General features: G+C 46.8%; 1 protein-coding gene across 2 annotated transcripts in view; it reads left to right on the top strand.

Annotated features, from left to right (window-relative positions):
• Window positions 1-16,203, top strand: part of LOC101039537 (carbohydrate sulfotransferase 6) — a 74,060-nt gene that overhangs the window by 16,541 nt on the left and 41,316 nt on the right. For both annotated transcript variants that reach the window (XM_074406498.1, XM_010350610.3), the window contains exon 2: window positions 3-232. The gene's annotated coding sequence lies outside the window, so the exon portion shown is untranslated. The remainder of the gene's footprint in view (window positions 1-2; window positions 233-16,203) is intronic.

The raw sequence follows: 16,203 nt of genomic DNA, 5'->3' as shown, positions 1-16,203 counted from the left end.
AGGTATGATCTGGATCGCCCCCTCTGCTTTCTTCCACCTGAAGAGAACCTGCGTGCTGCTTCTTTGCTTCGGACCTCCGCCTCCACCGCGGAGAAACCCCAGGCCCGCCTACTGGACAAGCAGGGACCGTGAGAAGGAGAGTTCAGGATCCAAGACATCCTAGACCAGCCAGCCCCTCACCAGCCCCAGCTGATCAGCACACAGCCACTTCTGCCACCTTCTGCTGGCCAAAGTGAGTAGGGCTTACCCAGATTCAGAGGGGGAAACAGTCCACTGCTTGATAGAAGTAGCTATAAAGACATATGAGCGAGACCAGCTGAGCCCAGCACTGCCAGCCAAGTCGAAGACTTTAGGACCAGCCACACAAGTTTGGTGGCCACACGTGGCCAGTGGCTCCATATTGGACAATGGCAATCAGACTCCTCATTCTCATTACATTTGTATACCGTTCTGGCCCTGAGATATTTCTATATCTGCATACGACTAAGGTACTCTACAAGAGAAGAGCATCTACTTCCTATTTGTATCCTTTGGAAGCCCAAAGAGACAGAAGTTTTGACTTTTTAGTTGATCCTATACATTCAAGTTCCCAGTGTCTATCAGACTTTGTCAGATGGAAGAGAGACTTACAAGGGCTCCCATTACCTAGCTCAGAGCATGTGCTCAGGGCTCTTGAGCACTTGGTTACATATGGTTCAGATAACATTGGCCACTTCTTAATATTAGTTTCGGCTGGGCACGGTGGCTCACACCTGTAATCCCAGCACTCTGGGAGGCCAAGGCAGGCGAATCATGAGGTCAGGAGTTCGAGACCAGCCTAGCTAACATTGTGAAACCCCGACTCTACTAAAAATACAAAAAATTAGCTGGGCGTAGTGGTGGGCATCTGTAATCTCAGCTATTTAGGAGGCTTAGGCAGAAGACTTGCTTAAACCCAGAAGGTGGAGGTTGCAGTGAGCTGAGATCGTGCCACTGCACTCCAGCCCAGGAGACAGTGCTAGACTCCTTCTCAAAAAAAAATTCTCATGGCTTGATTCCTGGGAAGCATTATTCCTCCCATTTTAAGAGGGCAGCCAGTTGAGTGATTCAATGAGTCAGGCCCACTATCGGGCCCTAGGGACACAGTAAGGGACAGAATACACATAGCCCTTGCTCTTGTCCAGGATGCGGACACTAAACAGTCAAACAGATTAAACATGCAATTATAGGTTTCAATTATGCTCTAAGCAAAAACAAAGCCAGGGACAGTGACTCACACCTGTAATCCCAGCACTTTGGAAGACTAAGGCAGGAGGATTACTTGAGGGTGTGAGTTCAAGAGCAGCCAGGCAAATGAATCTTGTGGGATACCGCTGTCAGGCTGGGCTCTGAGCCTGCATCAAAGCCTTCCTGGACCCCACTAGTGAGACCCCATCTCTACAAAACATTTTTAAAAATTGGTACATGTCTTTAATCCTAGCTAGTTGGGAGGCTGAGGTGGAAGTGTTGCTTGAGCCCAGAAATTCGAGGCTGCAGTGAGCTATCAGGTAGGTAGTGAGTTCTCCCCACACCCTCTGCTGCATAATCTCATTCATCACATGCCACTGCACTCCAACCTGTGTGACACAGCAAGATATCATCTCTAATTAGAAAAAAAGGAAAGAAAACGGGCTGATAAAAAATAAACCAGATGTGGTGGCACATGCCTGTAATCCCAGCCACTTGCGAGGATGAGGAAAGAGAATCACCTGATCCTGGGAAGTGGAGGTTGTGGTGAGCTGAGATCACACCATTACACTCCGGCCTGGGCAATAAGAGCAAAACGCCATCTAGGACAAAAAAAAAAAAAAAAAAAAAAAAAGGCCGGGCGCAGTGGCTCACGCCAGTAATCCCAGCACTTTGGGAGGCCGAGGTGGGTGGATCACGAGGTCAAGAGATCGAGACCATCCTGGACAACATGGTGAAACCCCGTCTCTACTAAAAATACAAAAAATTAGCTGGGCATGGTGGCACGTGCCTGTAATCCCAGCTACTCAGGAGGCTGAGGCAGGAGAATTGCCTGAACCCAGGAGGCGGAGGTCGCGGTGAGCCGAGATCGCGCCATTGCACTCCAGCCTGGGTAACAAGAGCGAAACTCTGCCTCAAAAAAAAAAAAAAAAAAAAAAAAAAAAAAAAAAAAAAAGAATCTGGGTTAGGTGGCTCACGCCTGTAATCCCAGCTCTTTAGGAGGCCATGAAAGATGGATCACTTGAGACTAGAAGTTTGAGACCAGCGTGGCCAACTAAGTGAAACCCCAGCTCTACTAAAAATATAAAATATTAGCCAGGTGTGGTGGCGCCCACCTATAATCCCACGGCTTGGGAGGCTGAGACACAAGAATCACTTGAACCTGGGAAGTGGAGGTTGCAGTGAGCCAAGATCATGACATTGCACTCCAGCCTAGGTGACAGTGAGACTCCCTCTCAAAAAAAAAAAAAAAAGAAGCAGCAGCAGCAGCAGCTAGGCACAGTAGTGGCTCACACCTGTAATCCCAGCACTTTGGGAGAACAAGGTGGGTGGATCACAAGGCCAGGAGTTCGAGACCAGCCTGGCCAACATGGTGAAACGCTGTCTCTACTAAAAATACAAAAATTAGCTAGGGATGGTGGTGTACACCTATAATCCCAGCTACTTGGGAAGCTGAGGCAGGAGAATCACATGAGGTTGCAGTAAGCCTAGATCGTGCCATTGCACTTCAGCCCGGGAGACAAGAGCAAAACTCTGTCTCAAAAAATAAAATAAAAAGGCCCTAGAGAGTTGCCACACCCTTTTACTCTATCAAAGTAATTCTTTTTTTTTTTTTTTTTTTTTTTTTTTTTTTTTTTTGAGACGGAGTTTCACTCTTGTTACCCAGGCTGGAGTGCAATGGCGCAATCCCGGCTCACCGCAACCTCCGCCTCCTGGGTTCAAGCAATTCTCCTGCCTCAGCCTCCTGAGTAGCTGGGATTACAGGCACGTGCCACCATGCCCAGCTAATTTTTTGTATCTTTAGTAGAGACGGGGTTTCACCATGTTGACCAGGATGGTCTCGATCTCTTGACCTTGTGATCCACCCGCCTCAGCCTCCCAAAGTGCTGGGATTACAGGCTTGAGCCACCGCGCCCGGCCAAAGTAATTCTTTTGTCAGACATATTTCCTAGGTTTGGGGTGAGATGCACTCCAGCCTGGGCAACTGAGCAAGATCTTGTCTCAGAAAAAAAAAAAAAAAAGACAGTGGAGAACCAAGATGACTATTCTCCTGCCTCAGCCTCCTGAGTAGCTGGGACTACAGGCATGTGCCACCACACCCGGCTAATTATTTTTTTGTATCTTTAGTAGAGACAGGGTTTCATCGTGTTAGCCAGGATGGTCTTGATCTCCTGACCTCATGATCCTCCTGCCTGGGCCTCCCAAACTGCTGGGATTACAGGTGTGAGCCACCACACCCAGCCCAGGATTGCATTGTTATCCCTAGGGTAACTTACTCTGTTGATCAAAGTGTCGGGTCAATATGTGTTAACTTGCTTCGACTAGTGTAGTCTCAGTTTAGGTTGTTCAGAGGTTGGATTATGCTCTGAGGTCACCCAACCAACGTTTTGTTGTTTTTTTTGTTTTTGTTTTTGTTTTTTGAGTCGGAGTTTCGCTCTTGTTACCCAGGCTGGAGTGCAATGGCACGATCTCGGCTCACCGCAACCTCCGCCTCCTGGGTTCAAGCAATTCTCCTGCCTCAGTCTCCTGAGTAGCTGGGATTACAGGCACGTGCCACCATGCCCAGCTAATGTTTTGTATTTTTAGTAGAGACGGGGTTTCACCATGTTCACCACGATGGTCTCGATCTCTCGACCTCGTGATCCACCCACCTCGGCCTCCCAAAGTGCTGGGATTACAGGCTTGAGCCACCGCGCCCGGCCCGTTTTGTTGTTTTTTAGATGGAATCTCACTCTGTCGCCCAGGCTGGAGTGCAGTGGCACAATCTCAGCTCACTGCAACCTCCGCCTCATGGGTTCAAGTGATTCTTCTGCCAGAGCCTCCTGAGTAGCTGGGATTACAGGCACGTGCCACCGTGCCCGGCTAATTTTTGTATTTTTAGTAGAGACAGGGTTTTACCATGTTGGTCAGGCTGGTCTCAAACTCCTGACCTCATGATTTGCCTGCCTCAGCCTCCCAAAGTGCTGGGATTACAGGCGTAAGCCACCACGTCTGGCCCCCAGCAAAAATTTTTAATGCAGGGGTAGTAGGCTAGGACCTGTAGGCTTGTTTGAGTTTTTATTTGCATTCATGGATTAAAGCTTCATAGAGTCTTCTTGTCTTATTTGTTTATATCAACCTCTTCACAGATATATATATATATATATATATATATATATATATATATATATATTTTTTTTTTTTTTTTTTTTTTTTTTTTTTTTTGAGACGGAGTTTCGCTCTTGTTACCCAGGCTGGAGTGCAATGGCGCGATCTCGGCTCACCGCAACCTCCGCCTCCCAGGTTCAGGCAATTCTCCTGCCTCAGCCTCCTGAGTAGCTGGGATTACAGGCACGCGCCACCATACCCAGCTAATTTTTTGTATTTTTAGTAGAGACAGGGTTTCATCATGTTGACCAGGATGGTCTCGATCTCTGAACCTTGTGATCCACCCGCCTCAGCCTCCCAAAGTGCTGGGATTACAGGTGTGAGCCACCGCACCTGGCCACAGATAGATTATTTTTAATCAATTTCACTGATTAAAAGTAAGAGACAGCTGAACCCTCATGTGGCCATGCATACAGGTCCCTATTTAGGGAACAAGTGATTATGCTACCTTTGCAGGGTCAGGATACCACAGCTGTTGAGCACGTCACTAGGCAGGCAGTGCTTCTGATACTGGTAATACTAGAGGTGATGCTTTTGGTAAACAGACGGGGTAAGATTTGCTGAGTTCCTTTTACTTTTTGTAATCTTAGAACATACCTGTGTTGAATCAACAGTGTAAATAATAGGATGCTTATTATATTGCTTATTAATATTAGGCTGCTAACTGCCAGTGGATAATTCTGGTCTAATGTAAGCTTATGTAATGGAGAATATTTCAGGTTACTTATATTAACATTATTGCTTCTATTAAGTAATAGATTAGGCCAATGTGATGTTAGTTCAGTAGAGTGATTAGAATTTAAAATAGTTAGATGTTGAGCTTGAACACTTTCTTTTTATATATATATATAAGACAGAGTCTCACTCTGTCGCCCAGGCTGGGGTGTAATGGCATGATCTCGGCTTACTGCAACCTCCGCCTCCCTGGTTCAAGAGATTCTCCTGCCTCAGCCTCCCAAGTAGTTGGGATTACTGGTGTGCGCTGCCATGCCTAGCTAATTTTTGTACTTTTAGTAGAGACGAGGTTTCATCATGTTGGTCAGGCTGCTCTCGAACTCCTAACCTCAGGTGATCCACCTGCCTCGCCCTCCCAAAGTGCTGGGATTACATGCATGAGCCACTACGCCCAGCTGAACACTTTCTTAATTGGTGTTTGCTTTTGGGCCAGTTATGGTGTAATATTATTACAGAGTTACTCTGTGTAGGAATATTTTTTCCTAGGGTCTAAAGAGCTGTTCCTTTTTAGATTAACAGTTAAACTTACACAGATTAAGTAATTCTGTGGCTAAGTTTAAAGTTGAACTAAGATTCTATCTTGGACAACCAGCTATCACCAGGCTCAGTAGGCTCATCACTGCTACTCATGAATCGTGCCACTATTTTGCAACATAGATGGGTGTGCTCTCTCAGCAGTTCTTGGGTAGCCTCTCTGGTTTCGGGGGACTTGGCTGTGGTTCTCTGTGTAAAGTTATTTCTAGTTAGTACATTGTGCAGAAGGCATGAGGGTTTGTCTTTGCTTTTTAATGCTTGATTCAGTTCTTTCATCTTTCCCTAACGAAACTATGTGTATAGCACCAGGGTAAAAATTTCTATAGCCTATACTTTTGTCTAAGGTAAATGGTTTGATTAAGATGGTTTGATCATATTTTTAGCGAGGTTTGGGGCTAGAGCTGCCTCACAGTGATCAGCTTGTGATAAAATCTTCTGAGTGTAAGCCAGATGCTTTGAGTTAAGCTATACCTTGGCTTGTCCAAGCGCACTTTCCAGTACGCTTAACATGCTACAATGACTCTCCTCTATGTGTGTATGGAAAATTATCAGTACTAGAGATTTATAGAGCAGTATTCGAGGAGGGTGATGGGCGGCTTGTGTGTGCTTCATGGCCTTATTCAACCAAGCACTCTGCTCTTGGTTTACTGCTAAATCCTTCTTGAGCACTTAGATTTCATAAAAGTTGTCATGAGATTTTCTGGGTGTGGAAAATCTAGCCCATTTCTCGCCATCTCATAAGCTACACCTTGACCTAACATTTTTTATGTGTATACTTGTGCTTATTCTGTAGGTTTGGTGAAGATGGGGGTATATAAGCTGGGGGCAAGAGGTGGTAAGGTGCATCGGGGTTTATCGAGTATGCAACAGGCTCCTCTGGAGGGGTATGAAGCACCGCCAAGTCCTTTGAGTTTTAAGCTGTTGCTTGTAGTACTTTGGCAAATGCTTTTGTTAATGTAACTGTTGAGTTTAGGGCTAAGCATAGTGGGGTATCTGATCCCACTTTGGGTCTTAGCTATTGTGTCTGCAGGGTATTAAAGCCACTTTCAGAGTATATTTTATTTCAGCTGGAGTTTTTTTACAACTTAGATGGAGTTTAGCTTTATTGAGGGCGGACTTTAAACACTCTTTACCCTGAGTTCTGTGAGCTTAGGTTAATTGTATGGCTGCAGTGGCTGGCACAGAATTAACCAACACTAGATATCAGTATAGCTTAGGTAAACCTTCGTTTTTGCTGAAGATGTATCACTTCTGTTTCCCATGGGGCTGTGGTTGAGCAAAGTGTTTTGAGCTGCATTCGTGCCTGCTTAATACCTGCTCCTTTTGAGCTGGGTGTTCTAGAGGGCATTTTCACTGGGGCGGGGATGCTTGCAGATGTAATCTTTCTAAGAGCTAATAGAAAGGCCAGGACCAAACCTACCTGTTTATGGGGTTGTGTGAACCCATCTAGACATTTTCAGTGTCTTGCTTTGAATAATTAAGCTATATTAACTGCATAAATACTTAAGTATAAAATTAAAATATGAGGTCAACAGTGGCTCATGACTATAATCCCAGTGATTTAGGAGGCCGAGGTGGGCAGATCACCCGAGGTCAGGAGTTTGAGAACAGCCCGACCAACATGGAGTAACCCTGTCTCTACTAAAAATACAAAAAATCAGCCAGGAGTGATGGTGCACACCTGTAATCCCAGCTACTTGGTAGGCTGAGGCAGGAGAATCACTTGAACCCACGAGGTGGAGGTTGCAGTGAGCTGAGATCACGCCACTGAACTCCGGCCTGGGCAGCAAGAGCAAAACTCCGTCTAAAAAAAAAAATTAAAATATGAGAAGAAAAGATGTAAGTACAAATAGATGTTTACAGTTCTGGGAATTCGAGGTCTTTAAGGTTGAATTGGCAGAGGTTTAGCTGAGAGGATTACTCATAATTGATTTAGAATATGGTGTATGGGGTAGTGCTTTCAGAAGGATATGCACAGGGCATTATATTAGTATTAGGGTGGAAGTTTAATTATTTTGTGTATTATATAAAATGGAGGCTTAATTTAGTCAGAGAGTCTTAAGATTTTTAGGAAAATTGCATCAGTAGAGGGGTAGTTGTTGGGTATTCATGGTTCAAATATGATTTCTGGGCTGTGACTGGATTGTGTTTTAGTCTCTTGTTTTTGGAGTTCGTCAAGGGTACATTTACCTAAGTTGATGATAAAGTCAAAGATGCGGGGAGAGGAGGTTTGTGGATTTAATTAGAAATAGTTCTTGAGCCGGGTGCGGTGGCTCAAGCCTGTAATCCCAGCACTTTGGGAGGCCGAGGCAGGTAGATCACGAGGTCAAGAGATCGAAACCACCCTGGTCAACATGGTGAAACCCCGTCTCTACTAAAAATACTAAAAATTAGCTGGGCATGGTGGCACGTGCCTGTAATCCCAGCTACTCAGGAGGCTGAGGCAGGAGAATTGCCTGAACCCAGGAGGCGGAGGTTGCAGTGAGCCAAGATCGCGCCATTGCACTCCAGCCTGGGCAGCAAGAGCGAAACTCTGTCTCAAAAAAAAAAAAGAAATAGTTCTTGAAATTGAGAACTATTTCAATGCCATGTGAATGAAACTGAAATCATTCTGAATTTCAATGAGAGTGAAATTGAGTGAGTGAGACCAGCCTGGTTTCGAAATCCTGACCTTGAGTTATCTGCCTGCCTTGGCATCCCAAAGTACTGGGATTACAGGAGTGAGCCACCGAAACAGGCATTTGCCAGGTTGGAGTGCAGTGGCACGATCTGAGCTTACTGCAACCTTCATCTCCCAGGTTCAAGTGATTCTCCTGCCTCGGCCTCCTGAGTAGCTGGAATTACAGGTGTGTGCCACCAGGCCCACCTTATTTTTTTGGTATTTTTAGTAGAGATGGGGTTTCACCATGTCGGCCATGGCTGGTCTCGAACTCCTGACCTCAACTGATCCACTTGCCTCAGCCTCCCAAAGTGCTGAGATTACAGGCATGAGCCACTGTGCCCGATGGTTTCTTCTGCTTCTAATAGTCTCTGCTAGTCTGGGAAATGTACCAAAAATACAGCATGTTTAAAGGTCTGTATTTCATGACCTTTTATGTACTTCCTATTTTTGTTTTACATAGGTTTCTTGGTTGATGAAAAACATCAATTGTAGTGGTAGGGAACCGGCACAAGGGAGCTTCCTAAAAAGAGGCTTCAAGAGAGAACACGTATAGGCCGGGCGTGGTGGTTCATGACTGTAATCCAGTACTTTGGGATCCCAAGGCAGGTGGATCAATCACTTGAGGTCAGGAGGTCAAGACCAGCCTGGCCAACATGTTGAAACCCCATCTATACTAAAAACACAAAAATTAGTCAGGTGTGGTGGCAGGCGCCTGTATTCCCAGCTACTTGGAAGGCTGAGGCAGGAGAATCGCTTGAACCCAGGAAGCGGAGGTTGCAGTGAGCCAAGAACGCACCACTGCACTCCAGCCTGAGCAACAGAGCAAGACTGTGTCTAAAAAAAAGAAAAAAGAAAAAAGGCAGAGAGAGAGAGAACACTAATAAACAATCTTGCTAATGTTCTTAAATTAAAAGGAAAACATTGTGTAATGTGTACACAAGCATCTTGAATTTAAAATAATTAAGGTTTTGAAAAATCATTTCCCCTGCAGATATAGAAGGTGTTGGTGTATGGCCTTCCAGCCTCCCTCACTTCGCTGCTGCTCCATCTGAGTCTCATTTCTTTATAGCAGAATGATGGAAAAGAGCTGTCAGCTCAAATCATTTTGCCACCTGCCAAAAAGTCATACAGAATCTGAGATGCTGGAAAGTATCTGTAAATCACAGACATTTTCAATACAACTAATACGACAGAATGTTTCCACATCATTAGCTTGCTAAGTACCTGGACCATCTAAAAGGCTTGTGTTCTTTTTACTCCTAAAAGAAAGAATAATAAGGCCAGGAACCATGGCTTACATCTGTAATCCCAGCACTTTGGGAGGCTGAGGTGGGCAGATCACCTGAGGTCGGGAGTTCTAAACCAGCCTGACCAACATGGAGAAACCCTATCTCTACTAAAAATACAAAATTAGCCAGGCATGGTGGTGGATGCCTGTAATCCCAGCTGCTCAGGAGGCTGAGGCAGGAGAATCACTTGAACCCAGGAGGTGGAGGTTGCGGTGAGCGGAGATTGTGCCATTGCTCTCCAGCCTGGGCAACAAGAGGGAAACTCCATCTCAAAAAAAAAAAAAAGAAAGAAAGAAAAAAAAGAATAAAATAGATTTGAAAGTTATATGTAAAAGAGTGGAGTGACCAGATGAGGTGGCTCACGCTTCTAATCCCAGCACTTTGGGAAGCCAAGCCCGTCTGATCACTTGAGGTCAGGAGTTTGAGACCAGCCTGGCCAACATAGTGAAACCCTGTCTCTACTAAAAATACAAAAATTAGCTGGGAGTGGTGGTGGGTGACTGTAATATCAGCTACTTGGGAGGCTGAGGCAGGGGAATAGCTTGAACCCAGGAGGCACAAGTTGCAGTGACCCTAGATCAAGCTACTGCACTCCAGCCTGGGTGACTGAGCAAGACTTTGTCTCAAAAAAAAGAGTGGAGCACCAAGATGACTATTACCATTGTTAATAGTTTTTTATTTGTTTGGTTTTGAGACAGAGTTTCACTCTGTTGCACAGGCTGGAGTGCAGTGGCTCCCATTACAGGGATGTGCCACCACGCCTGGCTAATGTTTTTTGTATTTAGTAGAGACGGGGTTTCACCATGTTGGTCAGGCTTATCTTGAACTCCTGACCTGAAATGATCCACCCGCCTCGACCTCCCAAAGTTCTGGGACTGCAGGTATAAGCCACCGTGCCCAGCCCCATTGTTAATGTTAAAAATGAGGTTTCAGATACTCCAAATAAGCTAAAAGAAACTTTAGTAAGCTATTGGTCATTGTTTTTAAAGTTTTTAAAAGATATGTTTCATATACCATGAAATTCATTTGTTTTAACTGTGCAATTCCATTATTTCAATATATTTTCACAATTGTGCAATCATCATACGAGATCACAGTGTACTGCCCAGCATAGCCTCAACTCCTGACCTGAAGCACACATCCTATGTCAACCTCTCTAAGTGCTGCGATTATAGGCATGAGCCACAGCCACTGGTCAATCACTATTTCTTTCTTTTCTTTTCTTTTCTTTCTTTTCTTTTCCTTCTTTCGAGAGTCTCACTCTGTGTGGCTTGATCTCGGCCCACTGCAACCTCCGCCTCCCAGGTTCAAGCAATTCTCCTGCCTCAGCCTCTCAAGTGGCTGGGATTACAGGCACCTGCCACTGTGTGTGGCTTTTTTTTTTTTTTTTTTTTTTTTTTTAGTTTTTTAGTTTTTAGTAGAGATGGGGTTTCACCATCTTGGCCAGGCTGGTCTTGAACTCCTGACCTCGTGATCCACCCACTTCAGCCTCCCAAAGTATTGGGATTACTGCGCCCAGCCTCAATCACAATTTCAAAGTGAGTGCCTTATTTTTGGTTATGACATTCACAAGAATGTATTAAGCATTTTTTTCTCTCATTCCTTCTCTTAGGCGCATCAAGAGCACTTGGTTCTCTCCAACTCTGTTTCATCTGTATTTTAAACGATTCTTTCTTGGTCTGTTGTCTTTGTTATTTTTCCTTAAACGTGTACTAGTTAGGCAATTTGGTTTTCCCCCTTTTCTTTGCTCTCCTCTTTTTTTCCATTTTGTATTTGCCTTTAAAATTTATTTTCTCAGTTTTATTTTATTTTTTTGTTTAGAGACAGGGTTGCAGTACCTCACCCAGGCTGGAGTCCAGTGACATGATCATGGCTCACTGCAGCTTGGAACTCCTGGACTCAAGCGATCCTCCCACCTAAGCCTCCTAAGTAACTTGGACTACAGGCCTGCACCATCGCACCTGTCTAATTTTTAAATTCTTTTTTGTAGAGACAAGGTCACACTAGGTTGCCCAGGCTGGTCTTGAACTCCTGGCTTCAAGTGATCCTCCTGCCTTGGCTTCTCAGAGTCCTCAACTTTATCTTTTCTTTGAGAGATAAGGTCTCACTCTGTCACCTAGGCTGGAGTGCAGTAGCGTGACCATAGCTCACTGCTACCTCAGCCTCCTAGGCTCAATCCATCCTCCTGCCTCAGCCTCCCAAGTAGCTACAACTACAGGGGTCCACCACTGCACCTGGTTAATTTTTATTTTATTTATTTTATTTTTTGAGACAGAGTCTCGCTCTGTCACCCAAGCTGGAGTATAGTGGCTTGATCTCTGCTCACTGCAACCTCCACCTCTCAGATTCAGGCAATTCTCCTGCCTCAGGCTCCCAAGTAGCTGGGATTACAGGTGCTGGCCACCATATCCAGCTAATTTTTGTATTTTTAGTAGAGGCAGGGTTTCATTATGTTGGCCAGGCTGGTCTCAAACTCCTGACCTCAAGTGATCCACCTACCTCAGCCTCCCAAAGTGCTGGGATTATAGGCATGAGCCCCCATGCTCGATCAACCTGGCTAATTTAAAAAAAAAAAAAAAAAAAATTACCGGGCACAGTGGGTCATGCCTGTAATCCCAGCACTTTGGTAAGCCAAGGCAGGTGGATCAGTTGAGTCCGGGAGTTAGAGAACGGCCTGATCAACATGGAGAAACCCCGTCTCTACTAAAAATGCAAAATGAGCCGGGCGTGGTGACGCATTCCTGCAATCCGGAGGCTGAGGCAGGAGAATCACTTGAACTTGGGAGGCAGAGGTTGCAGTGAGCCGACATTGAGCCATTGCACTCCAGCCTGGGTAACAAGAGCGAAACACTGTCTCAAAAAAAAATTATTTATTTATTTTTTTGTAGAGGCAGTGTCTCACTATACCAGGCTGGTCTCAAACTCCTGGCCTCAAGCCATGCTCCCACCTTGGCCTCTTGGATGATACAGTGTGCACCTCCCGGATCGAAGCAGTTCTCCTGCCTCAGCCTCCTGAGTAGCTGGGACTATAGGCAAGCGCCACCACAAATTTTTCATTTCTAATAACTCGTTCTCTGTTCAATTTTCAGGGCATCATGCTTTGGTTCTATAAATACAGTATCTTCTTGAGACTCTGAGTATGCTAATTGAGATACATTATTTATCTTTGTTTCTTAAATTGTCTGTTTCTTCCAGGATCAGCTGAAATATTTGGCCTGCCTGTTCCACCTGTGGGAGGGGTGGGGGACGGAGGAGCAGAGGAGGGCTGGCAGAGCTGCTGTGTTCCACCCAGACCCTTCGTAGGTCCCTCATGTCCAGCCCCGCTTTTCTCCAGTCCACCATGCCTGAGGGTGCCTCATCTATTGCAGCTTCCTCTTGGTTTATGGCTTCTTTCTCCAAAATGCGGTGTAAAGGTTAACCACTAGGCTATGGAAACTATTTAGTTTCTTTTCTTTTTTCTTTTTTTTGTGAGATGGAGTATCACTTTGTCACCCAGACTGGAGGGCAGTGACACGATCTTGACTCCCTGCAAACTCTGCCTCCCAGATTCAAGTGATTCTCCTGCTTCAGCCTTCCGAGTAGTTGGGACTACAGGTACCCACCACCATAGCAGGCTAATTTTTGTATTTTTGGTAGAGATGGGGTTTCACCATGTTGGCCAGGCTAGTCTTGAACTCCTGACCCTGTGATCTGCCCTCCTCAGCCTCCCAAAGTTCTGGGATTACAAGCATGAGCCACATGCCCCGCCACAATATTTAGTTTCAGATCCCTCTTAGCTAGCTATTAATTTTGTGACTTCAGCCAAATTATTTTATCTCTGTTAAATAGGAATTTCACCTGTGAAATGAGAATAAAAATAATAATTTCATTCAGTGCTTTGGATTCCTAACATAATCCCTAGCTAGCGTTTGGTTTGGTGACACACAGAAAATGTTCAATTAATACTTACTGTTAGTCATCACAATCCTCTCCATCTCGTGGAACTTTATGGAAATCATTTGAGGGTTATGGTCTGCATGCTTCCCTTAAGTCCTGTGTTGAAACTTAACAGCAATGTGATATTAAGAGAGGAGGGGCCTCATGGGATGATTAAATAAAGAGGGTGGAGCCCCTATGTATGGAATTAAGAGCCTTCTAAAAGGGCTTGAGAGAGTGGGTTCACTTTGTTCCTCCATCGGTAATGTCAGCAGTGAGGAGCAGGCCCTCCCCAGATACAAAACCTAAAGGCACCTACATCCTGGACCTCTAAGCCTCCAGAACCATGAGAAAATAAATTTCCGTTCTCTCTTTTTTTTTCTTTCTTTTTTTTTTTTTTTTTTTTTTTTTTAAGATGAAGTTTCGCTCCTGTTGCCCAGGCTGGAGTATAGTGGTGTGATCTCGGCTTGGCTCACCGAAACCTTCGGCTCCTGGGTTCAAGCAATTCTCCTGCCTCAGGCTCCCGAGTAGCAGGGATTACAGGCGCGAGCCACGGTGCACAGCCAAGACCCCATTCTCAAAAAAAAAAAAAAAAAGAGAGAGAGAGGGAGGGAGACAATTAGCTAGTCATGATGGTTTATGCCTGCAATCCTAGCTACTCAGGAGGCTGAGGCACGAGAATCCCTTGAACCCAGGAGGCAGAGGGTGCAGTCAGCCAAGATTGTGCCACTGCACTCCAGCCTGGGCCACAGAGCGAGATCCTATCTCAAAACAACAAAAAACCCAACTACGTTGCACTCCACAGAGACTGCATATCCACAACCTCCCTCCCATTTCGATCCCACATCAGCCTTTGAATAGGATTTTTACTATCTGATTTAAATAGATAATGCTTTTTGTTTGTTTTTGTTTTTGAGATGTCACCTAGGCTGGAGTGCAGTGGCACGATCTCAGCTTACTGCAACCTCTGCCTCCGGGTTCAAGCGATTCTCCTGCCTCAGCCTCCGGGATAGCTGGGATTACAGGCGCGTGCCACCACGCCCTGCTAATTTTTGTATTTTTGATACAAAAATAGAGATGGGGTTTTGCCGTGTTGGCCAGGTTGGTCTCGAACTCCTGACCTCAAGTGATCCATCGCCTCAGCCTCCCAAAGTCCTGGGATTACAGGCGTGAGCCATCACACCCGGCCTGAGAATGTGCTTATTCTATTCATGAAGGTTGCTTAAATATTGGGGTCCAGATCTAGATACTGCAACGTTCCAAATCTGTTCTGATCACCGCTTACGAGACGGGGTTTCCCCATGTTGACCAGGATGGTCTCGATCTCTCAACCTTGTGATCCACCCGCCTCAGCCTCCCAAAGTGCTGGGATTACAGGCTTGAGCCACCGCGCCCGGCCCAATTCCCTTCTTTTCTTTTTTTTTTTTTTTTTTTTTTTTTTTTTTTTTTTTTTTGAGACGGAGTTTCGCTCTTGTTACCCAGGCTGGAGTGCAATGGCGCGATCTTGGCTCACCGCAACCTCCGCCTCCTGAGTTCAGGCAATTCTCCTGCCTCAGCCTCCTGAGTAGCTGAGATTACAAGCACGCGCCACCATGCCCAGCTAGTTTTTTGTGTTTTTAATAGAGATGGGGTTTCACCATGTTGACCAGGATGGTCTCGATCTCTTGACCTCATGATCCACCCGCCTCGGCCTCCCAGGATTACAGGCTTGAGCCACCGCGCCCGGCCTCCCTTCTTTTCTTACAGGCACTGCCGAAAAGGGCAGAGCAGAGCGTGCAGCTCGCGGGCAGGGGCCGCTTGTCCAGGAGGGGGCGCGTCGGTGAAGCTGGGTGTGTGCCAGCCGAGCCAACGTCGGGGGTGGGAACAACCCTGGCCCCGCCCCCGCCGGCTGCAGCGCCTTGTGATTGGAGGAGGAAGCAGTCACTTGGCAGCACCGTCGGGATTGAGGGAAGAGGGCCAGACTGGAGCTGACGCTGTTGCCCAGGATGGAGTGCAATGGTGTCACTTCGGTTCACTGCAACCTCCCCCTCCCGGGTTCAAGCGATTCTCCTGCCTCAGCCTCCCGAGTAGCTGGGATGAGGCGGGGAGGGTGCTGGGGGCGCTCCTCCCTCAGCTCCCTGTGGTGAATGGCAACGGGATGGAGCGCGAGGGGAGCGGCGGCAGCGGCGTATCGGTTGGGTCATGGGCGTCCCAACTCCGGGCGGCGTCCCCGGTGCGCCGCCGACCGGCTGGGTGGGCGCTGACCTCCTGGAGGGGAGTCCTGCTGCTCACCCGGAACCCCTCTCCTCGACGGCCCCGAGCCCCGCTGGGTATGAGGTGCGGGGAACGGCAGCCGGTGGGCCCGGGCCTGGAGCCCTCTCGACCGCCCCCCTCGACCGCTCTTTGGAGCTTCCGAGCGCCCCAGTTTCAGAACTGCAACCCACGTGCCCGGGAGGCGGTGGTCTCCGCCCTCTCTGGGTTGCTCCACTGAGTCCTCCTCCTAGGAGCCTCGGAGCTGCTCGGCCCAGCTGAGGAGTCAGAGCTCCCGCTCCCCTTGCCCCGGGTCTGCAGCCCTGCCCTCCGCACCTGCGGCTCTTCATCGCGGGCGCCTCGGGCCCAATCCACCCACTCCGAGACCCGCTCGGCTTTCCAGGAATCTCTTTACGGGACCTGGTGCCACCTGTTGCCTCTTTCCCACTATGCCTTCCAGATCTTTGGCACAGCTTCCTTTGAACT

This window comes from Saimiri boliviensis, chromosome 1 (assembly GCF_048565385.1).
Source record: "Saimiri boliviensis isolate mSaiBol1 chromosome 1, mSaiBol1.pri, whole genome shotgun sequence".
NCBI classification, from domain to species: Eukaryota; Metazoa; Chordata; class Mammalia; order Primates; family Cebidae; genus Saimiri; species Saimiri boliviensis.
This window is presented reverse-complemented; position numbering and strand designations above follow the sequence as displayed.